Raw genomic sequence first — 25,600 nt, 5'->3', positions numbered from 1 at the left:
TTCAGGGGTGTCTGTTCACCAAAAGACAGCACAAGAGACATTTTCCTCGGGATGTGGCAGACAGAGAGAGCAGCAGAGAAGAGCTGGGGGTCATAAAGTGTTTCAGGCCTGGGGCACCGATAAATAAGTTGAACATGCGTACTTTGTCTGCGGACTTTCCTGGTGCTCAGATGGTAAGGTGTCTACCTACAATGCGGGAGACCCAGGTCCAATCCCTGGGTTGGGAAAATCCAAGAAGAATGGCAACCCACTCCAGTACTCTTGCCTGGAAAATCCTATGGGCAGAGGAGCCTGGTGGGCTGCAGTCCATGGGGTAGTGAAGAGCTGGATACGACTGAGTGACTTCACTTTAACTTTTCACTTTCATGCTTTGGAGAAGGAAATGGCAGCCCACTCCAGTGTTCTTGCCTGGAGAATCCCAGGGACGGGGGAGCCTGGTGGGCTGCTGTCTTTGGGGTCGCACAGAGTCAGACATGACTGAAGTGACTTAGCAGCAGCAGCAGAAAAAGCCAATAATAATTTGATTACAATGTGAGCACTTGAAGCTTTTCAGATTAAGCAGATTGCACATGAAATGTACAACCTGTTTATTTTACAACTGTGGGTGTGAGTGAGTATGGGCTTCCCTGGTGGCTCAGATGGTAAAGAATATGTCTGCAATGCAGGAGATCTGGGTTCCATCCTTGGGTTGGGAAGGGCCTCTAGAGAAGGGAATGTCTACCCACTCCAGTCTTCTTGCCTGGAGAATCTCATGGACAGGCGAGCCTGGCAGGCTACAGTCCGTGGGGTCACAAACAGTCAGACACGATGGGTGAGCATGCATGCTTACTAAATTTACTCCCTTTTGGGCATTGGGAAAATGGCCTGAGCTCGATGGCAGGGCTCACATCCCTGAGATAAATTTCAGGAGACAGATGCAGAGGCAGGGACCCAGAAAGCCACAAGCCTCTGGGAAGTTGGCCACAGCTTGGCTGCAAACCAATCTTTCAGATTAGATTTGCAGATGCCTCTGTTCCTCAGTGGGGGGATAATGGACAATTTGTCCAGTATGTGTTAATCTAATGATCTATCTCCATTTAACAACTTCAAAGCAAAATAAACACAAGACACTCATTAATACTTACAAGTGGGGCGTAAACCTGGCCAGGCGATTTGGACACTGAGGCTTGACTACAAGCTGCTTTTGGAAGGTGGTTGTCCCTGCTCTGGCTTGACCTAACCCTGAGATATCTTTCAGCTTTCCTCTCTGAGCACAGAATTTCAGGAATAAGTCCAGCAGCAGCGTTCAGGGGAATTGCCCAGGAAACAGGGCTAGGAGGCCAAAGGGCTTGTTTTCAAATTAGAGCGCAGTTACTAGGGTGGTCCCCTTGCTGTACTGTTGAACACAATGAACTTTGTGTAAATGTCTCAATACAGACTCATCAGTTCAGTTCAATGACTCTTAGTTCCCGTTTCACACAGAGGAAAACCTAAAAATCCAAAGCCAGAGAGCATCAGTCTATTTGTTTCAGAAGCAAACTAAACTAGCCCTTAAACTCAGATCTTCGAATTTCATTTTATCATGATTCAAACCAGTCCATCCTAAAGGAAATCAACCCTGAATATTCATTGGAAGGACTTAAGTTGAAGCTGAAGTTCCAATACTTTGGCTACCTGATAGCAAAGAGCCGACTCATTGGAAAAGATCCTGATGATGGGAAAGTTCAGTTCAGTTCAGTTGCTCAGTCATGTCTGACTCTTTGTGACTCCCTGGACCACAGCACGCCAGGCCCCCCAGTCCATCACCAACTCTTGGAATTTACTCAAACTCATGTCCATTGAGTCGGTGATGCCATCCAACCATCTCATCCTCTGTCGTCCCCTTCTCCTCCTGCCTTCAATCTTCCCCAGCATCAGGGTCTTTTCCGATGCGTCAGTTCTTCACATCAGGTGGCCAAAGTACTAGAGTTTCAGCTTCAGCATCAGTCCTTCCAATGAACATTCAGGACTGATTTCCTTTAGGATTGACCGGTTTGATCTCCTAGCATTCCAAAGGACTCGCAAGAGTCTTCTCCAACACCACAGTTCAAAAGCATCAATTCTTCAGTGCTCATCTTTCTTTATAGTCCAACTTTCACATCCGTACATGATTACTAGAAAAAACATAGCCTTGACTAGATGGACCTTTTTTGGCAAAGTAATGTCTCTGCTTTTTAACATGCTGTCTAGGTTGGTCATAGCTTTTCTCCCAAAGAGTAAGCGTCTTTTAGTTTCATGACTAAACTCACCATCTGCAGTGATTTTGGAACCCCAAAAAATAAAGTTTGTCACTGTTTTCCCATCTATTTGCCATGAAGTGATGCTAGGAAAGATTGAGGGCAAAAGGAGAAGGGGAAGACAGAGAATGGGTTGGTTAGATGGCATCGCTGACTCAATGGACATGGATTTGCTCAAACTCTGGGAAATAGTAGAGGAACATGGGAGTCTGGCGTGCGGCAGTTCATGGGGTTACAAAGAGTCAGACATGACTGAAGGACTGAACAGCAACAACAGGATTCACTCTCAGAAAGAGTTTGAATCTCAGCAATGCCAAAGAGCAAGAGATGAAAAATAAAGGGAAAAACTCCCTGGGAGAAAGCTACTTAGAAAGGCACACATCCTGGTTCTCAGCCGCCTGTCCTGTGCCCACAAGGTGATTTGGGGGAATCTGTCAGACCTCAGGTTCTCTCCTCTCCCTCCACCCCCTTTGGGATGAAAAGCCATAATATTCTCACATCCTTCCACTTGAGGGAGAAAACAAAAATGAGCATGTGCTTCTCATCACCTTTGTTGACTTCCATTGTCTCTCTTCAAGGTCACTGGGGAGAAAGAAACTGTTTGTAAACAGCAGACATACTTAGTAGGAATTTTAATCTATCAAGTGACCTTACTTTTATAACCAACTTATAAGGCTGGCAAGAAAACTTAATCAGAAAATAAAGGGTCTTAGTGATTAAAGCATTTAATGAACATTCCCAGACATCAGTTTAAAACTCGACTTTATACCAGACCATTTCCTTTTTCTCATGAGTCGACTAGTTGGTCACATAAAGAATGGTTGCTCTTTATCACAACACAAGAAAAGCAAAAATTGCTTGTCTATGTTTTTGGTCTATTAAGCATAATCGACATAACATCCAGTGGTACCTTCAAGATTTCCAAACAGCTTCTGAGTTCTTTTCGGAGTAATTTAACTTGCATCCACATTTTCCGGCTTCAATCAACTCTCTTGTCACAAACCAACTCTTGATTATTTTAGACAGTCATTCATGCCTCCAAAACTGAATGTCTGTTATATCTTCCCCCCTTCAGTTCTGACTCATTATAAAGATGTGAAATAGCACCCCATCACTGCCTCCCAAATTTCTACCAGACAGCAAATGTAATAAGGATAATGAGAAGAAAACTGCATTGTCACTGAAAAATGGGAACCAAACAAAGATGCCACCCTGAGGAGTCGCTGGTGGCTCAGATGGTAAAGAATCTGCCTGCGATGTGAGAGTCCCAGGTTCGCTCCCTGGGTCAGGAATGTACTCAGAAGGGAACGGCTACCCACTCCAGTACTCTTGCCTGGAGAATCCCATGGACAGAGGAGCCTGGTGGGCTACAGTCCATGGGGGTGCAAAGAGGGGCACACGACTAAGCAACTAACACTTTGGTTTTCACAGACAGGAAACTTGGAAGTGTTTCTGCAGGCAAGTCAAGGCAGGGCAGGTTTGAGATGGCAGCCTACCAGCTGGTAAAGGGTCTCCAAGGAACATGAGGGGCTGGGAGGGCGGGGGTGGGCGCTGGGCTGAGGACTAGACTGGCGGGACAGTGATGGAGGGGGATATGCCTGGAGCCTACAGTCACTACCTCCACCCTGGAGCTGGAGGGGGGCGGGCTGGGTGCCAGGGGAGGGTGGGGGACCCCTGGGACAGGTAGCAGGGGGCAACGGGGTGGGGGGGCCTCCCCCTGAACAGGGGTCATCTTGCCCTCTTCTAGAAGTCCTGCATAGACGTGTTCCAGTCTCTCAATCTGCTTCTGGATCTAACTCCTTTTCCTATCTTATTATGAAATCACTTTACTCCCTGTTTATCTTCTGTTTCTGTTTATTGCTTTTCATTTTGTTTTTACTTTTTGTTTGTTTGTTTGTTTGCTCTGGGCTTAATCTGAAGAAAGTTCTTCAGCACAACTACTCAATGTATTAACTCTGTTTGTAGTCAGTTGAGAGTCCCTCTTGTTGTCTAGTTCCTAAGTTGTGTCTGACCCTTTATGGCCCCGTGGACTGCAGCATGCCAGGCTCACCTGTCCTTCACTGTCTCCCTGAGTTTGCTTAAACTCAATTCCACTGAATCAGTGACACCATCCAACCATCTCATCCTCCAAGCTATTGCTAATTTTTGTTTTAACAATTACAGTTTTTATTTTCAACTCCAAGCTTTGTATTTTACACACAGGTTTGGCAGAAACCCCTTTAGAGAATTATTCACTATTTAGATGGTTTATACCCTCAATTGGAACTTACTCCTTCAGTCATTAAAGCTTCAGACTTACTAGTTTTCATTCATTTAAAAAGAAAACCTACCATGACTAACATTTGGAAAAATATTCCCACTTTCAGCTTGGGCCCCACTGAGTAACTGACATGCTGATAAGGTAAAGTGAAGCTCAAGTTCATGAGCTAAAGTTCTAAAGTGCTGTCTTACGTACAGAGAAAGCAGCAGGTAGAGATCAAACTTTGGTGTGAGTTTGCAATTCTGAATTGCTTGCTAAAGGAACTAGGGCAAATCACGTTGCTTGGAACCAATATCCTAATCTCTACATGAGAATAATCCCTTTTTTACTCATTTTTACACTGTTGATTGTGAAAATTACAAAGTGATATTAGTCAAACTGAACCACACCGAAAACTATTAAGTGATTATAATATGATCCTATTGATAGTCGCAGTGTTCTGTAGCTCTACTATGGATTTTTATATCACGGATTCCTTTGATTCAACTTTATCAGTGACAGAAAAGAAGGTGGCAGGGACAAAAAGGGATGAATTTAAGTCAGTTGAACTGAGGTGGATGAACCTAGAGCCTGTTATGGGCAGTGAAGTAAGTCAGAAATAGAAAACAAACGTCATATATTAATGCATATATATGAAATCCAGAAAAACAGTACTGATGAACCTATTTGCAGGGCAGGAATAGACACAGATGCAGAGAATGGTCATGTAGACCCAATGCAGGAAAGAGAGAGGGTGGGATGAGTGGAGAAAGAAACACTGACATATATCCATTATCACATGCAGGACTGACGGCTAGCAGAAAGTTGCTGTTTAGCGCCGGGAGCTCAGCCTGCTGCCCTGTTATGACCGAGATGGGTGGGATGGGGGGAAAGGAGGAGGGAGGTTCAAGAGGGAAGGGGTGTGTGTGTATATATGTCCCTGGTGCCTCAGATGGTGAAGAATCTGCCTGCAGTGCTGGAGAAGTGAAGTGAAGTGAGAGTCGCTCAGTCGTGTCCGACTCTTTGCGACCCCATGGACTATTCTCCAGGCCAGAATACTGGAGTGGGTAGCCTTTCCCTTCTCCAGGGGATCTTCCCAATCCAGGGATCGAACCCAGGTCTCCCAAATTGCAGGCAGACTCTTTACCAGCTGAGCCACAAGGGAAGCCTATTCCCCGGTTCAATCCCTGGGTCGGGAAGATCCCCTGGTGAAGGAAAGAAATGGCAACTCAGTCCAGTATTCTTGCCTCGAAAATTCTGTGGACAGAGGATCCTGGTGGGCTACAGTTCAAAGAGTCAGACACGACTGGGCAACTAACAGAACAGAACATGTATGCGTGAATCAGCCAATTCATGTTGCTGTATGTCAGAAAGCAACATAACACTGAAAAGCAATTATCCTCCAATTAAAATAAATTAAAAAGGAAAGGCGGCAGGAGAGCTGGTCGAGAAACGAGCAGAAGGAGGAAAGGGAGAGGGCAGAAGCAGATCAGCCATGTGGTCTCACCCACAGCTCCCTTCAGCCTGGGGCTCAGTCACTCTTTTTAGAAAGCAGAGGATTCTGAAAGGTTTTAGCCAAAAATGATGAATCACAGCAGCAAGGGCCAAGCTGGTTCTGGGGGCAGCTCCCAGACCCGTTCCAGTGGTCACAAGCAGGAAATCAGCAGGTATCGGTTAATGGCACCAGCAATAAAATATTTTATGCTGAGACTCTCAACATAAAATCTGTCTCTGGGGAGACAGCTGATGAGAAGCTAGACCTATAAAAACCACATTAGCTGATCCATCATTGGCTTTGAAACAGTAGTAATGAAAAGTGGCAACTAACTTTGGTTGGAAGGCACGATAACGTGGCTTGGCTATATCTCCAGGGACTCTTCCACCAGCCAAGTCCGCCGCATCTGTTTCCCACTCAGCTAAGCACGCGTTTCACGTTAACTCCATTTCTCAGGTGGAGAGTGAGCCCCTCCAGGCCCTCCCGGCCCTGCAGTGGAATGTGTCTGGAACGGGGGTGGGGCCACGGCTGGGCGGTCACTGTGCCCAAACTCTCGCTCACAACCTGCACGGACCAGAGACTGTCACGGACAGCCTCCAAGCCTCAGTTTCCTCACCTTTAACATGAGGCTGCGGTAAGAAATGCACCTCTAGAGTCTCATCAAACAGTAACCCAGAGATTGTCACACCAGGGAAGTGAGGAGAAATGTCCTATGATATTGCTTATAAACTGAATCTAAAAAGAAATGATACAAATGAACTTATTTACACGACAGAAGCAGACTCAGACTTCTGCTGTGGTTACCGGGGGGTAAGGGTGGGAGGAAGGGATAGTTAGGGAGCTGGGGGTTAATATTTACACCCGCTATGTGTAAAATGGATAACCAGCAAGGACCTACAGCGAGGCACAGGGAACTCTGCGCAGTGTTACGTACGTAGCAGTCTGAAATGGAAAAGAACCTGAACAAGAATATATATTATTCTTTATGTATAAATGTATATATTTTTATATAAAATACATAGTATTAGTACAGTATTAGTCGCTCAGTCGTGTCCGACTCTTTGCGACCCTATGGACTGTAGGCTGCCAGGCTCCTCTGTCCATGGAATTCTCCAGGCAAGAATACTGGAGTGGGTTGCCATGCCCTTAAAATACATAAATATATACAATTATATATGTATTATGTTTATATATTAATTAAATAATTATATATTAAATATGTTATAAGTGCATATAACATATATATTATTTTTATTATATTTATATTTTATTATTTATATATTTGATTATATATTAACTTTATATATTATATAAAATATATATGACTATATTATAAATAATATATAAATATAACATATGTAATATATTATAAATTATATATATTAATTCATATTTTAATTATTTATATATAATTATTTATATAAATATATTCTTTATACAAAATATATAAAATTATATTTTATGTATGTATTAATTACATATATTAATTATATAATTAAATATATATTATATTATATTTAATATATGATATACATTTTATATTTTATTTAATTATATATATTTATATATAAATATGTTCATATAAATAATACAATATATAAATATATATATTGTTTATATGAAATTCTTTATATATACATATATATAAATGTAAAGCTGAATCACTTTGTTGTACACCTGAATCTAACACATGGTAAACTAACTAGACTTCAATAAAAGATTAAAAAGTTAAAAAAGTAAAGATGGCTGGCTAGCTAAATAAGAGGAAATGAACAATACTCGGTGGGCTGTGCAGTCGTCGAGGAGGCGCCGGCCGCAGCGGGGACGGGTGCGGGCCCGCGGGTCGGGGTGCGGGACCGCGGGTGGGGTGCGGCGTCTGCAGCAGGGACCTCCCTGCCCCCGAGCGGTCTGGCTCTCAGGAAGCACAGCAAGTGGTGCGCAGCGCTCGCCAGCTCCGGGGGTTCTCCAGAGCTGAGGGAACCCTGGGATGTGAGGGTGTGGGCTTTCCATTCTGGAATTCCTCACGAGCTGGTCGGGGCGCCTGTTTCCAAAGGAGGACTCCTACGGGGTGTCCAGATCCAGTCAAGAATGGCAATGCTTCCGTGGACAGAAGTTTCAGCTGTGTTTTCAGAATGCACTTGGATGAAGCCTGTGGGAGAATGGAGACTCCAGGGCAGGCCAAGGCAAGGAGGGTTCAGGAGTCAGAAAGAGAGTACCCAATAACGCCAGAGGCCCGCTGGCTCAGCGGCAAAGCATCCGCCTGCACTGCAGGAAACACAGGAGACATGGGTTCGATCCCTGGGTGGGGAAGATCCCCTGGAGGAGGGCATGGCAACCCACTCCAGGATCCTTGCCTGGAGAATCCCATGGACAGAGGAATCTGGTGGGCTACAACCACGGGTCACAAAAGAGTCAGACATCACTTAGCAACTAAACAACATCAACAAACCCAGTAACTCAGAAACCTTAAAGGAATTTGAATTGCATGATAAATGTCACCTTGTGATGACTTGAATATTCTATTCTTGTCATAAAAAGAATGAATAGAGTTGAGCCAGCAAATTGTCGTCCCTTCTCCCTGAGTAACACGGCCCTGATTTCTATTCTCATTTGGGCGTGTGGCCACCCTGAACAGAGATTAGTTTCCTTGTTTACCGTGAAGCTCAGAGAGGTCAGGGGAGCTGGCTGGCAGAATGTCAGCACCGTTGGCATGTTCTCCTTCCAGGGCATGGCCTCAGAGAAGGGTGTGCTCCTCCCTGCCTCCATCCTGCTGGCTGGAATGTGAATGCAATGACTGGAGCTCCGGTGATGATGTTGGACACAGAGACAGCGCCATGCTGCATCCAAGGATGGGTGGCAGTCAGATGGCAAGAGCCTTTCAAAACCCCCTGCAGTTCCCCAGCTCCCCACGTGCTGCCCAGACTCCTCTTCTAAGTGAGAGAAACACATGCTAATCTTGTTTCACCCAAACTGACTTCTTGGAGCAAGTATTAGTCCTTCTGTTGTGCCCAGCTCTTTGCAGCTCCATGGACTGTAGCCTGCCAGACTCCTCTGTCCATGGGATTCTTCAGGCAAGAATACTGGAGTGGGTTGCCATGCCCTCCTCCAGGAGATCTTCCTGGTCCAGGGATCGAACCCAGGTCTCTTGCACTGCAGGTAGATTTTTTTTTACTGTCTGAGCTACCAGGGAAGCGTACTCATTGGCGGTAATCAGGGACTGTTCTGTATGTCACTCCCAGGTTAGGAGACTGACTCAGGTCCAGAGTGACACCTAGTTCTCCAGGCAAGAATACTGGAGTAGGTTGTCATGCCCTCCTCCAGGGGATCTTTCCCACCCAGGGATCAAACCTGCATCTCTTATATCTCCTGCACTGGCTGGAGGGTTCTTTACCACTAGTGCCACCTGGGAAGGCCTGAGCTAATGATTAAATTAAAAGCAATATATTTTTCTTCATTTTTGTTAGCATTCATGTGTAAATGGCATTTTATTAACTGATGAGTTTTTCATTGTCTGTTGCCATAATCAGAGAGCTGGTTTGAATGACTTCCTTTGCTGGGCATCAGGATATGACAGTTATTTTTCTAGGGCACAAAACACTGGGGTATGAGTACTCAGCCTGCAGATAAAAGCACCTGTTCCCAGTGGACACAGTTATACTGAATACAACGTCTCCATCCAGCCTGTGGTCATGTGGAAGGGACCCTAGGAGTGTAAGACAGATACAGGCAAAGCAAGCGCCACTCCCTCTCCTATGATGACCCGCACTAAAGCTGGGAAGGTTGAGGGCAGGAGGAGACGGGGAAACAAGGAAGAGATGGTTGGATGGCACCGCCGACTCAGTAGACATGAGTTTGAGCAAGCTCTGAGAGATCGTTGGGGACAGGGAAGCCTGGCCTGCTGCAGTCCATGGGTCACAAAGAGTCGGACACAACTGAACGACTGACTCGATCATGTGAAGTTTCTTCCTTCTGGTTTTTGTTGGAGAACACCATGTCCCCCAAGCCCTGTGTTACCCACCCACCCGCCTCTGCACCTGGGTTAATGCTTCACCCTTCATGTGACTTACTCCTGACCCCCGTGGAATTTCCAGTGTTCCATTGGCTGCCTCCATCACTCAGTAACTGGGGGCTAACACAGAACACACTGTCGTAGCCCCTCAGAATTCTTCTCATATCACGTTGGGAATTCAACTTTCCTTTGACCGAAAGAATGGTGGTTTACCTGAGCTGACTCCATAACCCCAAGAGGGGCAGTGGAGCTCCGAGGAGTTTGGCTGAGGTTCTGGGACAGAGTAGCTCTTCCAGGTTCTGAGAGTGGCAAGAGAGCCCAAACGGAGGGTGAGGACACCCCGTCTGAGTCGGTGGGGGCTCCCCACGTGGACGTACTGGAGCACGTACCACGTGGGAAGGCAGAGGAGACCCTGCCCGTGTCTGCTGGGCTTGCTGCAGGCTCCCTGTGCTCTCAGGAGCACCATTTTCTAAAGCACGGAACTGTTGCAAGGGAGAAGAGCTGAAGCATATTGTGCAAAGATAGTTTAAACAGCTATTGAAACACAAATGCAAGAGCAGCCTGCTCGGCCGCCCCTGGCTGGCACCGCCCGCCTTTCTGCTCATTGCATGGGGCACAGATGCCTGTTGCTGGGCACAGGGCCCCAGACTGCCCTCCCGCACACCTGTCCGATCTGCAGACTCTCAACGCCAGCCATCTCCATCTCTTGGACACTGGAGGCTTTCCAGTCTGATATTTGTTTTCAACCAGGCTCCTGGTTAAAGGTGCACCAGATTCTACCTAAGGCATTTGCCCATACTGGGGGAAAACACTTTCCATTGAATGTGATGCTGTGAAGCAAGTCTGGCTGTTTGGAGCAAGTCTGGCTGTGGGCAGCAAGCAGGAGTGTGGCTGGGGTTCAGAAACAGTCCTCTTGGTCCTAGGAGACCCCCATGTGTGGTCCTGTGTTCTCTGACCCCAAGTGGGGTTGCCCAGAACAGGTAAGGATCAGCCTGGGGAACCAGAGAGCCTCATCGCTGGCCACGTGGCTTGTCAGAGCACCAGGAAGACTGCACACTCCCCCCCATTTATTCTAAGTTTCCAGTGACCACTGACAGCCCCGTGGCACCTGCTTTGTGCCAGAGACTCTATTGATCAGCCTATTTAATCGCTGTCATTCTCAGTGGTGTTGGCGGTGGGGAGAACCCCCACTTTGCAAAGGAGGACATGGGGACCCAGAAGCGTGAAGGTAAACCATGGCCCAGGTGGGGATTTGACCTGGTCATCTGGCTTCAGCATCCTGCTGTCAGCACCATCCTTCCGTCAGGGTCTTCACCCATCGCGGGCATCAGAGCTGTGGTTGTCTGACCGGCTGGACTCACGTGCGGGCCTGGACTCCCAGGGTGCTGGGCACCAGGAAACAACCGTCTTGACAAGAGTGACTCCATCAGGATTTACAGCGGTGACTGCCCGCTCACTGCACACCTCTCTGCACAACTGGCTCTCTGAGAATGTACGTCCTGACCTCCCAAGGCCAGTGAGCACTGGCGGCCTTTTTGATATGAAGTAGGTCCTGAGTAATTAATGGTTTTGCCAAACACAGGACTTGAGCTCCCCACCCCCACACTACGCCTGCCCGGTGCTCAGTCGCTGAGTTGTGTCCGCCTCTTTTGCGACCTCATGCACTGTAGGCCCCCAGGCTCCTCTGTCCATGGGATTCTCCGGGCAAGGATGCTGGAGTGGGTTGCCTTTCCTCCTCCAGGGGATCTTCCCCACCTAGGCATCGAACCTGGGTCTCCTGCATTGGCAGGCGGATTCTTTACCACTGAGTCATCCCACGCTATGGAACTCAGGTATCCGGCATTGCAGCTGGATTCTTACCAGCCGAGCCACAAGGGAAGCCCAAGAAATGAGGAAATACAACAAAGTCACCACATTTACAGCCTGATCTCCTTTCCATGCATTAAAAGTGAGACTAAGGCTGCCAATCTAAACAGCAACACAGTTGTTTCATGTTTTTTGCATTTTCTTTTTTTTTGGCTGGCCATCAGGGCCTGCAGGATCTTAGTTCGCTAACCAGGGATCGAACCCAAGGGCTTTGTAGTGGAAGCATTAAGTCTTAGACACTGGACCCCCAGGGAGACCTCTGTGCATTTTCTTTTGACAGCATACCCTGCCTCTGCCATTCCTGGTCAAAGCTCCCCATTCTGGGGCCTACGTGAGGAGTGAGTATCTGTGAGTTGGTTGTGGGACCTGTGCATGAGGTCATGGCTGATTTTGTTGCTGGGCTGCCCCCCGCATTTGATTTTTGAGCCCTCTGATCAAACTTTGTCATGTGCGTTCATTTCATTGTCTTTTGCATGCCATTTTCAGATTGCCTCAGATTTAAAAAAAAGCATATTGGGGTTTTTAATCTTTGTGTGGGGGTTTTAATCTTAGCAGTCAAGTTTTACTCCACCTGAGAACATCTCCCAGGGCCCAGCCTCTGAGCATTTGTCCCTAGGCGTCTTCACTATATTAGGGAAGTGGGACTCTGACTTCATATTCAATCTGCTTTTTTAAATCTTTGTACTCTACTGGTTTTGCTTCAAGTTAAGAATCTTGCCTATAGGCGGAAATATACGGGATAGCCCATTCTCCCATTCCCAAGGCTTTGATCTTTAAGTGTATAACACTTTTCTGTTCATATAGAGATACAAAATTGCAGACAGAGAATACTTTTCATCTTGTTGGAGGTTTATGGGAAGGTGATGACTTGACCTACCTAGTTAGCTGCAAGAACACAGTATTCCAGTACCAAAATGTTTGAAACAACCAACCACATCTCTCCCTCAACTGACCTTTAAAAATGCTTTGCTGAACCCTTTAGGGAGTTCAGGGTTTTGGGGGCACAAGCATCTGTTCTCCTTGACCCTGTGATAAACCTTTCTCGCTCCAGACTTTGACAGTTTGTTTGGCCTCACTGTTCGTCATGCACATGAACTTGCCTTCAGTAATATTTCATGATGAAGGAATCTGTGACCAAGTCCATCTCAGAAAAGCGCAGAGCAACTTAGCTCGCAGGTTTCCTCTGCAGAGAACTCCTGAGCCTCTAACGGGCTAAGGGGTAGGGGGTCGGGTGGGGGGAGTCAGGACGGAGGGCTCACTGTGAGGGGCTCAGGGCTAGAGACACAGAGGGAGGCGGGGAGGCAGCGGAGGGGGACCCCGGGCTGGGGGCCAGGCAGCCCCTCTTGGCGCAGAGTCTGTTCCCGACTGGACCATTTTGGAAAACAGCCCTCCAGGTATGACATGGCCAGAATCGGGCAGAATCTTCATGTACCCACACATGTTATCAGTTCATAGAATGAACCTGACTCATTGAATCTAGTCCTTCAGCTCTGACTGCTGGTCCGTTGCCTGTGCTTTAGTCATGCTACCTTTTGTAAGAGTGCTCTCTATATTCTGAAAGACACGGGACAGCCCTTTCTCAAATCTCTCACGTTTTAAAGTATAACATCTTTTCAGCTTAAAAAGTTGCATAACAGAAAATAACATTTGTCTTGGAGGCTTAACGGAAGCTTGCGCCCAGACTTAGTGAGCAGCTACAAGTACAAAAGATTCAGGCAGCAAGAAGTTTGCCACAACCAACCACTCTCCTTCCCCTTTTAGTGCAAAAGAAACCTGCATTCTAAGGTAGGCAAGATGCTTTTTCTTTAAGGATGCTAGCATCTTTAAGGATGCTTTCTTTAAGTCCACCATCTTCTTGGTCTGCTGGCTTTCTGAATAAAGTTGCTATTTCTTATCCCAGCAGCTTGTCTCTTGATTTATTGGTCTGTTGTGTGGTGAGCCTGGACTCGGTAACAAGTTGTTTTGGATAAAGGATATGAGGTGATGAAAAATTCTTGAAGTTTGATGAGATGCATTTTGGAGAATGTAGTCTCCTTTTAAGGGGCACAGAAAGAAAAAACAATGTGATCTCCGCATGTCAGTGAAAGAGTAGCAAGATCAGGGTAGGAAGTGAGGGCGAATAGGATTCAGGTAAGAAGACGCATAAGGAAGATGATGCTGGAAACTCTGATGTGAAAAGCCATGCCTTCCCAGGGCTGCACCTGGAAGGCCCATGAAGGAATATGAGAGTGAAAGTGATGGATAACATCTAAATGCCTACGTATTTTCTAAATATTTTACTTTAGATTGCCCACTCTGCAAGAGTGTCTTGTTGTCTACTAATCCCACCTCATTTCTTCCTTCTCTCTGGCACCACCGCTTCTTCCCCTGGGGTACCAGCTTTGAGGTGAAGGTTCATGGTTTTATCCAACAGCAAGTCCCTAATACAGAAGACACCAGCGTGAGGAGGGCGTCCCAGGCTGGTAAACAGCCAGTCATCTCAACCTTCTCTAGGTTTCTCATAAATCCATCAGTTCAGGTCAGTGGCTCAGTCATGTCTGACTCTTTGCGACCCCATGGACTGCAGCACGCCAGGCCTCCCTGTCCATCACCAACTCCCGGACCTTGCTCAAACTCATGTCCGTTGAGTTCGTGATGCCATCCAACCATCTCATCCTCTGTCGTCCCCTTCTCCTCCTGTCTTCAATCCTTCCCAGCATCAGGGTCTATTCCAATGAGTCAGTTCTTCATAAAATCCATACTTCATGTTAAAAATAAAATGTCAGCATGGACATCTGGCAGAGTGGCAATCTGGAAGTTAACTTGCTACATTCCTGGAGAAGAGAAAGAGAAGAACAGGAGCAGAAGATCCCTGTGGCCTAACGGGGGAGAAAGAGGGCAGAATTCAGAGGAGACAAGGGGAAGCTGTGCACTGCGTGCACACACGCGCACGCGCGCACACACACACACACACACACACACACACACACACTCTTAAACTCCTAGGTTTAGAAGGCCACGCTGTCACAATGACAAGAAGACTATTTAGTTCCAAGATACTGGAAGACAAATGCCTTCCAAGAAAAAGTAAAAATTCCTTATGGGTTTATACAATTCTCAGGCCTCAAAATTTCTTATGCTTTCAGGAAATTTGTGTCTGAAAACAGGGGATTCTAACACCAGCCACTGTGCAGCCCGACAAGGACTTCAAGGCTGGCCTCGGGACAGACCGGAGCCACAGAGCCCTGGGCTGCACACGAAGGCGGTTTCCTGGCCTCTAGTAGAATCCTTCCCCTCTGCAGAGCCATTCTTCCCAAGGGCAGTTTTGTCTTGCCCAGGCCTATGGGGTGAGGAAGACTTCCAGTGGGCAAGGGCTCTCGGCGGCGTGGGACAGTGCTGAAAGCAGCTGCCAAGCAACCAAGCTGTAACAACCAGCAAGGAGTCGTTGCCGGAACATGCAGGGCGTTTGTGGAGCGGGCCGAGGGGCTTCGCATTCTGTTCCTCCAGCCCCAAGATTCCTGCACACGCCCCCTGGCATTCCGGAAGTGCTCAGGGCTGCTCCTCAAACAGCAGAATGAATGGCTTTTCCCACCACCAGCTCCGCTTCAGCCAGGCTTTCTGACTGCACAAGTGCCATCCTTCCCAGTACTTTCTCTTTATACGTTTATTTTTTGCTGCTTATCCTTACTGTGGATTTTTCCAGCTAGTTTTATGGATATTTCTATTTGATACCCATAATATAGTCAAGTCAAAGAGTTTGCTCTCTCAGACCTTGTCTTCATCCTTCTCTACTGGGGAGCAAATGCTCCAGGTTTATTTCGGAATCCCAGGACTGGGTTCCGGGGGTGGGTGCAGGACTGCCTCGAGGGGTGAGTGTCTGGGTGGGTCCCCTGTGAGAGGGACACTGCAGAGATGTCACCGTCCCTGGGCACCGACTGCTAACACAGTGACACTCGGAACAGAAATTCCATTGAGGACAAGCGATCGGGGCCCACAGAGACTTCAAAAGAAAAGAAGTGAGAGGAAAGTGAAAGTCACTCAGTTGTGTCTGACTCTTTGAGACCCCATGAATCCATGGGATTCTCCAGGCCAGAATACTGGAGTGGGTACCCATTCCCTTCTCTAGGGCATCTTCCCAACCCAGGGATCAAACCCTCATCTCTTTCCTGCATTATAGGCGGAGTCTACCAGCTGAGCAACCAGGGAAGACTGAGGCTTCAAAATTTAGTGTGAAATGTGGGATTTTCTAGAACTTCACATCCTGTTTCCACTGTGCTAGAGTTTTTAAAAAGTACACATGTTAATAGTGTTTTGAAATTCTTTCTCATGACTCCAGTTAAACAGGATGAAGATTCATCAACAAGCACACCTTTCTACATTCCGCATGGCTGTTTTACGCTGTGATCGCGTACACCACTTCTAACTTTATTTCTGATGTTACACCTCCTAGAGCTCCACGTTGTACCGTAGGTTGAAGAGCTCAAAGGTTGCACAGCAGGAAGCAGGCTTACAGGGTGAGGTCCCCAATGAAAGTGACCAGAGTAAAAGCAGAGTTCAAAGTGATGAAAGAATTTTCAGGGAAGGTCAGCACTTTGAGAAACAGTAGATGAATTTTATATAACATTTATTCAGAGTGGATGATTTATTTGGGGCTTTTGTTTGCTTTTTAACTTAATGGACTTTTTTTTTCCTTTTTCTTCTTTTTTTAAAAACATTTTAACTGGAGGATAATTACTTTACAATATTGTGTTGGTCTCTGCCACACATCAGCATGAACCGGCCACAGGCACACATGTATCCCTCCCTCCCACCACCCACCCATCCCGCCCCATCCCCAGGTTGTCACAGAGCCTGGACTTGAGCTCCCTCTGTTGTACAGCACATTCCCAGTGGCTACCTAATTCTACGTATCAGTCAGTCAGCTTAGTCGCTCAGTCATGACCGACTCTTTGTGACCCCATGAACCGCAGCACGCCAGGCCTCCCTGTCCATCACCAGCTCCCGGAGTTCACCCAAACCGTTGTCCATTGAGTCGGTGGTGCCATCCAACCATCTCATCCTCTGTCGTCCCCTTCTCCTCCTGCCTTCAGTCTTTCCCAGCATCAGGGTCTTTTCAAATGAGTCAGCTCTTCGCATCAGGTGGCCACAGTATTGGAGTTTCAGCTTCAGCATCAGTCCTTCCAATGAACACCCAGGACTGAACTCCTTTAGGATGGACATATAGTGATGTATATGTTCCAGTGTTACGCTCTCCAATCACCCCACCCTGTCCTTCCCCCACTGTATCCAAAGTCTATCCTTAGAGCACACTGAGGTTTATAGAACGTTTACATGGAGGAGCAGAGATTTCCATACACTCTCTTCCTCTCACAGTTTGCCCTTTTGTTCTTAACAACGTGAACTAGTGCGGTGCATGTCTTGTCACTGGTGAACCAAAGCTGATGGTTTGATTTTAATAAAGCCCCTGACTCTTTAGCCTTTCCTCATCGCCAAGATCACTGCGGAGAATCTGACTTAGAAAATGCAGCCGAGCCCACTAGCCTCGTCCACATCTTTGGAGATGATGCGAGAGGATGAGGTGGTTGGATGGCATCACGGACACAATGGCATGAGTTTGAGCGAGCTCTGGGAGAAGGTGAAAGACAGGCAAGCTTGGGCTGCTGCAGTCCACGGCGTCGTAAAGAGAGTGGACACGACTGAGCAGCTGAACAATGACAACAACCTTGTGTCTGGGACATTCCTTCAATGAAATGCTTATTGCAGATCAAACCTGCTGGGCTTGCCTGCAGGCAGTAGACACAGCCCTCTAATCTCTGTCCATGTCAGAAGCTTCCAAGCTCCACTTCCAGGACAGGCGCTATGGGGGGGGGGGGGGGGGAGCGGGAGGGCCCCCTTTCTTACTGCTTCTACATCCCCAGCAAGGGGCATTTGTGCGAAACTGCGGAGGCAGCTAAGTCAGTGGGAAAGAGTGTAAATCATTTCATGAATGTATTTAGGGGCGTTTTTTTTTTTTAAACAGAAATGTGTATCTTGAAACGTGGCCAATTCAACCCAGCAGAACTGCTGACTGCTGAAAATGCGTGCCTGGTACTCACAGTCTATGGGCTCCGATTGCTGAAAATGCAGTTTTATTCATTTAAGTACCCTTGCTCATGAATGTGAATGGCGAGAAAATGGCAAAATGGGGGATATTTGGCAGGTTTGCTAATACACTGGTTTTCCTTTTCTCAGATTCAATAGCATCATGCCTATCAGTTAAAATGTCCTCAATTGTCTCCGAGGATGGATGAAAGGAAGAGTCAGAAATCAGGGGAGTGAGACCTGCAGGGCCGGGGGTGTGGGGGAGACCGTCCAGCCCTGGGTCTGCTTCTCAGCTGGGGACCTTGACTGAGCCCAAAGTCCACGTCTGCTTGAGGGGCTTTCCCAGCTCTCCAGACAGCAAATCTGCAACAGTGCCGTAGCTCACATACGCATAGTGTGTGTAGGGAACATACGTTTTCTTATAGCTGAACTAAGTTCAGCTCCAGGTAGCCTCTGTTCATCTGATCAGAAAATCACTGATCGCCCTTAGTATTTGCTCTATGGTGGATACCACAACAGGCGGCCCTCTTGTACAATTTCCACGGTGCTTCTGTGGCTTCTTTCTGGGGTGGGATGGTTTTGGGGGGGCTGGACACTGATCCTTTTTTTTTAATTTTTAAAAATTTATTGGCATAGAGTTGATTTACTACATTGTGTTAATTTTTGCTATTCACACATACACATATATCAACTCTTTTTTAAGATTCTTTTCCCATATAGGCCCTTATAGAGTACTGAGCATAGGTCCCTGTGCTATACAGGAGGTTCTGATGTATCTATTTTATATACAGTAGTGTGTATGTCAGTCCCAGTTCCCAGTTTTCCCCTGCACCCCCTTGCACCCTAGTAACCGTAAGTTTGTTTTCTATATCTGTGACTCTATTTCTGTTTGGTTGATAAGTTCATTCTGGCCATGCCAAAATGCCAGGAGGGATCTTAGTTCCTAGATCAAGGATCAAACCTCATCCTCTGCAGTGGGAGCGTGGTCTCGTAGCCACTGGACTACCAGGGGATTCCTGGTCACTGATGCTCTTGAAGCTTCATCTACCATTTATCTCTTAAAGGTGTCACAGGAGCAAACCATTTCTTCTCTTAGTTGCCAATATTTCAGTTGGGGCACCTGTGAACAAAGGGTATTTCCTGAGATTTTCTTGAGGAAAGAAAAGAGAATTAGAGTTGTGTCAGGAAACTTGGGCTCCTTATCTGCCTCTTTAGAAAATATATAAATAGTTCTCTCTCTTCTCATCTCCTTAATCAGTGATTCTCAGCCCTGGATGGGTATTAGAATGACCCTGGGAATTTAAAAAATTCCAGTGACACCATTTGGGACAAGGCCAACTCAACCAGGATCTCAGGGCAGGGTGTGTGTATGTGTGTGAGTTCTTTTCTCTTGGAAGGGCAGGGTCTGTGTCTGTTTTGGTATCTGTAAGCTCCTCTGGGGGTTCTAATGGGTGGTTCAGCCTGAGAACAGCTCCCTGTAGGATGCCCACTTCTTGGTCCTTTTCAGTTATTTTCCCACAGTCCATCCTGTTACAATTTGCTTTCTTATTTATTTATTTAGGTTGTCTTTGTTGCAGCATGCAAACTCCTAGTTTTAGCATGTGGGATCTAGTTCCCTGAGCAGGGTTTGAACCTGGACCCCCTGCATCAGGTGTGCAGAGTCTTAGCCACTGAACCATGGCAGGAGACCCTGTAATTGACTTTCTAAGGCAGCGATTCTCAAAGCAGGGTGCCCTGATGAGCAGCAGCAATGCCCATTCCCGGCCCCATCCCAGCTCTGCTGACTCAGGTCCTCTTTGGTGGCGGGGGCGAGGGGGCAGTTTCACGCACCCTCCAGGTGATGTCTGTGCGTTGAGGTCTGGGAACCACCCATCTGAGGCATCTGCTCTCCCCTCTCCCAGCAAGATGTAAACTTCCCATCTTCAGCTTCATCCTGGTGGGTTTCAGGTGTTGATCTGAATGTCCCCGCAACTGTGTCAAACATGAAACCAAGGCTTCTCTCTCCCCAAGTCTACTTAGTTCTCGATGTTCTTCACCAGGATTCTGGACATTCCTGCTCAAGATCTGACAGTTCCCTTCCTCTCTGCCTTCTTCCTCTTCCCGGGACCTGTGTGTCCCCGAGTCTGGGCGCTTCTCCTCCGCTGTTGCCCCCAGCCTTGGCATTCTCTGCTCATCACTCTTCCATGGACAGGGCAGAAGTCCTCCTGTGGAGGACCAGGGCCATTTCCCTCCCTCTTGCCCACTCTCTTTATCATGCTATGCCTCCAGAACAACTCCTGGGCCCCACCTGACCCCTCTGCCCTCACTGCATACCGCAAGCAAGTGAACCCAGCAGCTCCTCAGAATTAGAGCAAGATGCAACCCTCGCACCCCCATCTGCCTAGTGACACTTGGCCACAAGGAACTCCTCTCTGGCCCCCGCCACAGACCCTGGGTTGCTGGGGGTGTGAACTGCCTCTGGGCCTCCTGCCTGCATGTCTCTGGTCCACTCCTCTGGACACACTGATTTCACTATTGTCCACCCTTCACGAGTCAGCCGAACCATGACTATGTCCCACCTAGAAGTAATCTCTCATTTGAATGCCTTTAGCATTTTCCTTGCAACATTTGCAACACTGGGCATATTAGTAAGAGTCTCATGTTTTACAGAAATCGAGGTACACTCAGAAAAGCTACGTCTCTGTTTTCACTAGGGTTTCCTCCATGGACTAAGCGCTGGGCCCTTCTCTTTGTCCTTGGGCTGACTCTCCCTTCTTTAATCCCCAGCTTGCTTTGTCTGCCTGGAGTTGGCCATGTCAGTCGAATGCCTTACCTGGTTCTCCCCAAGTGGAGTTTCTTCTCCTTTCTCTGATCTTCTCAATGATCTTAATTGCATCCTTCAAGATGCATTTGACACTCCTCTCATCAGCTCCCATATTTATCATTTGCTCAGATGTGTGGTTTGACTTTCTCTCTTGTCTTCTTGTCACCAGACGAGGGAGTTTCTTTACCATTTCATGCCTGCTAAATGTGCAGCAAACACAGGCTGGAACAAGTCCTCCGGTGAGCGGTGTCCTTTTCCTGGGCTCCCCAGCTCTGAGTGCTGGATCTTAGCACAGGGGCAGGTGAGTCCCAGGCCCAGGCAGTCAGGATGTGCACCCACAGCTCTACACGGACAAGGTTATTACTATGGACAGCTTGACACAAACTTAGTTACTTCTGGAAGCATCTACTTGGGCTTTAAGAAAGGTCAGCTTCATGCTTCTATTTGGGCTTCCCAGGTGGTGCTAGTGGTAAAGAAGCTGCCGGCCGATGCAGGAGACATAAGAGGCACTGGTTCAATCCCTGGGTGGGGATGATCCCCTAGAGAAGGAAACGGCAACCCACTCCAGTCTTCTTGCCTGGAGAATCCTGTGGACAGAAGAGCCTGGTGGGCTATAGTCCATGGGGTTGCAAAGAGTCAGACAGGACTGGAGCGACTTAACGTACGTGCCTCTATGTGGGTATAAACCCCTCCCAGCAGCCTCTATCTTTACACCTGCCCAGGTGAGGGTGTGCAAGGGACTAGTCTCCCATGCGTGCCAGGAGACACATGCTGACTTCTGGCCCCGGGACAGCACCTGGCAGGAGCTCCTGCAGCTGAGAAAACCCCAGCAAGAGGAGAGTGGGGGACGGACCTGAGTCTCCACCCCAGGGGGCAAGGTCTGCCGTCTGACCATTCCCCTCCAAGACCCTGGGAGGAACGGATGTGCAGCTCCCTAACAATATGGCTCCACACAGCTCCGATCTGCTTTTCCCGTTAGTTGTTAGTGACCTCTTAGGTACTCTGGAGGGGGTGAGTTCACGGTCCCACAGAGTTTTCCCCGCCTGCACTGCACATGTGGCCCAGCATCTCTCTTCCAGATGTGGCCTTGGTGAGACACCTCCTCCGCTCCCACACCTCTGTGCCCAGCGACCTATGCTGCTCTCCAGTCTCTCCTTCTGCTCAACTCTGCAGGTGACATGCTGATCCAGCCTGTGCCTCTGGGGGTGTGCATGCACGCATGTGCACGCAGGACCGGGCACATTTTTTTTCAGATCTGGCATTTTCACTTGATCGATATTAAAATATAGATTGACCTAGAGATACTAAGTGAAGTAAGTCAGAGAGAAAGACAGATAGCATAGGATAATATTTACATGGGGAATCTTTAAAAATAGGTAAAAATAAACTTATTTACAAAGCAGAAACAGACTCAGAGGCATAGAGAGCAAACTTAGGGTTACCAAAGGGGACAGGAAGGGGGAGGGGTAAATTGGGAGATTGGCAATAAGAAGTACAAACTATATATAAAATAGATATTCAGCAAAGGCCCACTGTATAGCACAGGAAACTCTGCTCAGTATTATGTAATAACCTAAATGAGAGATATGCAGATGACACCACCCTTATGGCAGAAAGAGAAGAAGAACTAAAGAGCCTTTTGATGAAAGTGAAAGAGGAGAGTGAAAAAGTTGGCTTAAAACTCAACACTAAGAAAACTAAGATCATGGCATCTGGTCCCATCACTTCATGACAAATAGATGGGGAAACAGTAGAAACAGTGGCTGACTTTATTTTTCTGGGATCCAAAATCACTGCAAATGGTGACTACAGCCATGAAATTAAATGACGCTTACTCCTTGGAAAAAAGTCATGACCAACCGAGACAGCATATTAAAAAGCAGAGACATCACTTTGTCAACAAAGGTCCATCTAGTCAAAGCTATGGTTTTCCCAGTAGTCATGTATGGATGTGAGAATTGGACTATCAAGGAAGTTGAGTGCCGAAGAATCGATGCTTTTGAACTGGTGGTGTTGGAGAAGAGGCCCTTGGACTGCAAGGAGATCCTACTAGCCCATCCTAAAGGAAATCAGTCCTGGGTGTTCATTGGAAGGACTGATGTTGAAGCTGAAACTCCAATACTTTGTCCACCTGATGCGAAGCACTGACTCATTTGAGAAGACCCTGATGTTGGGAAAGATTGAGGGCAGGAGGAGAAGGGGGATGACAGAGGATGAGATGGCTGGATGGTATCACTGACTCAATGGACATGGGTTGGACTCCGGGAGTTGGTGATGGACAGGGAGGCCTGGTGTGCTGCGGTTCATGAGGTCTCAAAGAGTCAGACATGACACACAGACATGACTGAGTGACTGAACTGAACTGAAATGAAAAAAGAATTTTAAAAAAAGAATAGATGTATATATATGTGGGGCTTTTTCCAGGTGGTGCTACTGGTAAAGAAACCACCTGCCAATGCAGGAGTCACAAGAGATGCTGGTTTGATCCCTGGGTCAGGAAGATCTCCTGGAAATGGCAACCCACTCCAGTGTTCTTGCCTGGAGAATCCCATGGACAGAGGAGCCCTGGTGGGCTACAGTCCACAGGGTCGCAAAGAGTTGGACATAACTGTGTGACTTAGCACGCATGCACATGTATATATACTTATAGGCGAATCACTTTGTTGTACTTCTGACACTAACACACATTGTAAATCTATTAAACTCCAGTATCAAATAAACATTTTTAAAAATTAAAAGAAGATTCTGCCAGTTCTGTTCCCAGGGCAGTTTTACATCCTCTGTCAAGCTTTTCAAAAGATTTGCTATCAAGGAAAACTGCTGCCCACTTTGTAGCTCCCTGAAGCTTCTGTTGTTTATTTATTTTAAGTTTAACATCCCAGAGCATGCTCCTCTCTGCATTTTCTGTCTGATCAATCTTCCAGGGCTGAGGAGGGTCCCAGGGGAGCCAGAGACCAGAATCTTCTTTCCCAAAGCCCCATTTGCTGGTCTTCAGATGTCCAGTAATTTCAGCCTGTCTCTAGAAGTTATCCGGGCAGAATGCCAGCTGCTGCTGATCTAAAGCTAAGGTCTTTGTCAAACCCTAGGACATTTCTTAAGTATGTCAACTAATATTTATTGCTGGTATGTTTCTAATTCAGTTTCTTTAAATATGACCCAATATCACTAATGTTGAATGAAGCAAAATTCTATATTAAATTGCATTTAAATTAAAATGTTCAGTTTACTCATAATTAAGAATCATGTTTATTTATTAATGTCACCTTACTTTAAATCATTAGATCAGGCTTCCAAGTTTATCCCCATGCTGATTTTCACAAAAGGTTAGAAAGAGTTTGGGGAAGTATATAAAAACCTAACCAAGCTTTCCCGGTGGCACAGGTGATAAAGAATCTGCCTGCAATGTAGACCTGGGTTTGATCCCTAGATGGGGAAGATCCCCTGGATGAGGGAATGACTAGCCACTCCAGTAATTCTTGCCTGGAGAATCCCATGGATAGAAGTAGCCTGGTGGGCTACAATCCATGGGTTTGCAAAGAGTTGGACATGACTAAGCGACTAAGCTTTTCTAAGATGAAGACATTCTTTGTAGCCAAAGAAACCCAACTTTTCTACTTCTGGTCATTCATTTGTTCACACTAATACACAGTTTTAAAATAAACTCTTTAAATGCACATTAGTTTTATATATATATAAAACTTCTCAAAATGATCTTGTCAGTTTCCGCCTTTAGCTTTCAAACTCTGGAACGTGTTCTTCAGAAGCCAAGTGACTCCTTGTAGGTTTAGGCGCCTGAAATGGGATACACATTTCTTGCAATGCTGATTAATACATGTTAATTGGGTCAGAACCAAAAAGAACTCCCTGCCCCTTGCTGTGTCAACAGAGATCTTCAGCGATTAGTCTAAACTGTGTGAAATTTTGTAAGTAAAAAAGTTGAATCTCAACAGTTTCAAATGCTCAATTTTTTTAGATTTATTTTTAGTTGGAGGGTGACAGCTTTACAGTAGCTAGGACACGGAAGCAACCCATGTCCAGCAGCGGTTTCATCTGGTTTAACCGCACACGTACGTCAGCACGCACGCGTTTTTATGGGACATCTTTCGGGGCATGTTTTCTGAAGCCTTGCCAAGTTGGGGAATCCTCATTTGTCCCTTTCCTTCATAGGCGGTGTTTAAAATTTGAGGTACACAGCTTGACTACGGTTCATGAAAATAATTGAAAATATCCTCTACGGCACGTTGCCCAGAAATTACCTGGAGAAAGGTTATAGAGACAGAGTCCCTGGGCAAGGCCCCGCCCCTCAGGGTCCCCACACTGAACTCTTCTCTTTCTCAGCCTCAAGCCCCCCCAACCCCTGCTTCCAGAGTTCTCAGGGCTCAGCCTGAGCCCGCAGGTCTGTGGCTTGCAGCTCCGATTTTCCCCTCTTCTAAGACACAGCCTGGCAATGTGTGTATGTGTGTTTTTTTAAATCCTTTTGGCCTCATCCCAGGAAACTACTTGCTTCTTTGCCCCTGGCCCCATCTCAGGGTGACCCTTGCTCTTTTCCAGCCTTTTGGGAAACATCCTGGGCACAGGGAGCTTCCGCTGCCCCAGCTTTGTGTAGTCTCAGAGCTGTGCTTTGCAGCACACACACATATATATATAATATAATATAATAAATATATATATATATATATATAAAGAATATATAGAGTAAAGAGTCTGCTTGAAATGCAGGAGGCCAAGTTTCGATCCCTGGGTCAGGAAGATCCCCTGGAGGAGGAAATGGCAACCCACTCCAGTATTCTTGCCTGGAGAATCCCATGGATGGAGGAGCCTGGCAGGCTACAGTCTATGGGGTCGCAAAGAGTCAGACATGACTTGGTGACTG

Source organism: Odocoileus virginianus, chromosome 14 (assembly GCF_023699985.2).
Source record: "Odocoileus virginianus isolate 20LAN1187 ecotype Illinois chromosome 14, Ovbor_1.2, whole genome shotgun sequence".
Classification (NCBI taxonomy): Eukaryota; Metazoa; Chordata; class Mammalia; order Artiodactyla; family Cervidae; genus Odocoileus; species Odocoileus virginianus.
This window is presented reverse-complemented; position numbering follows the sequence as displayed.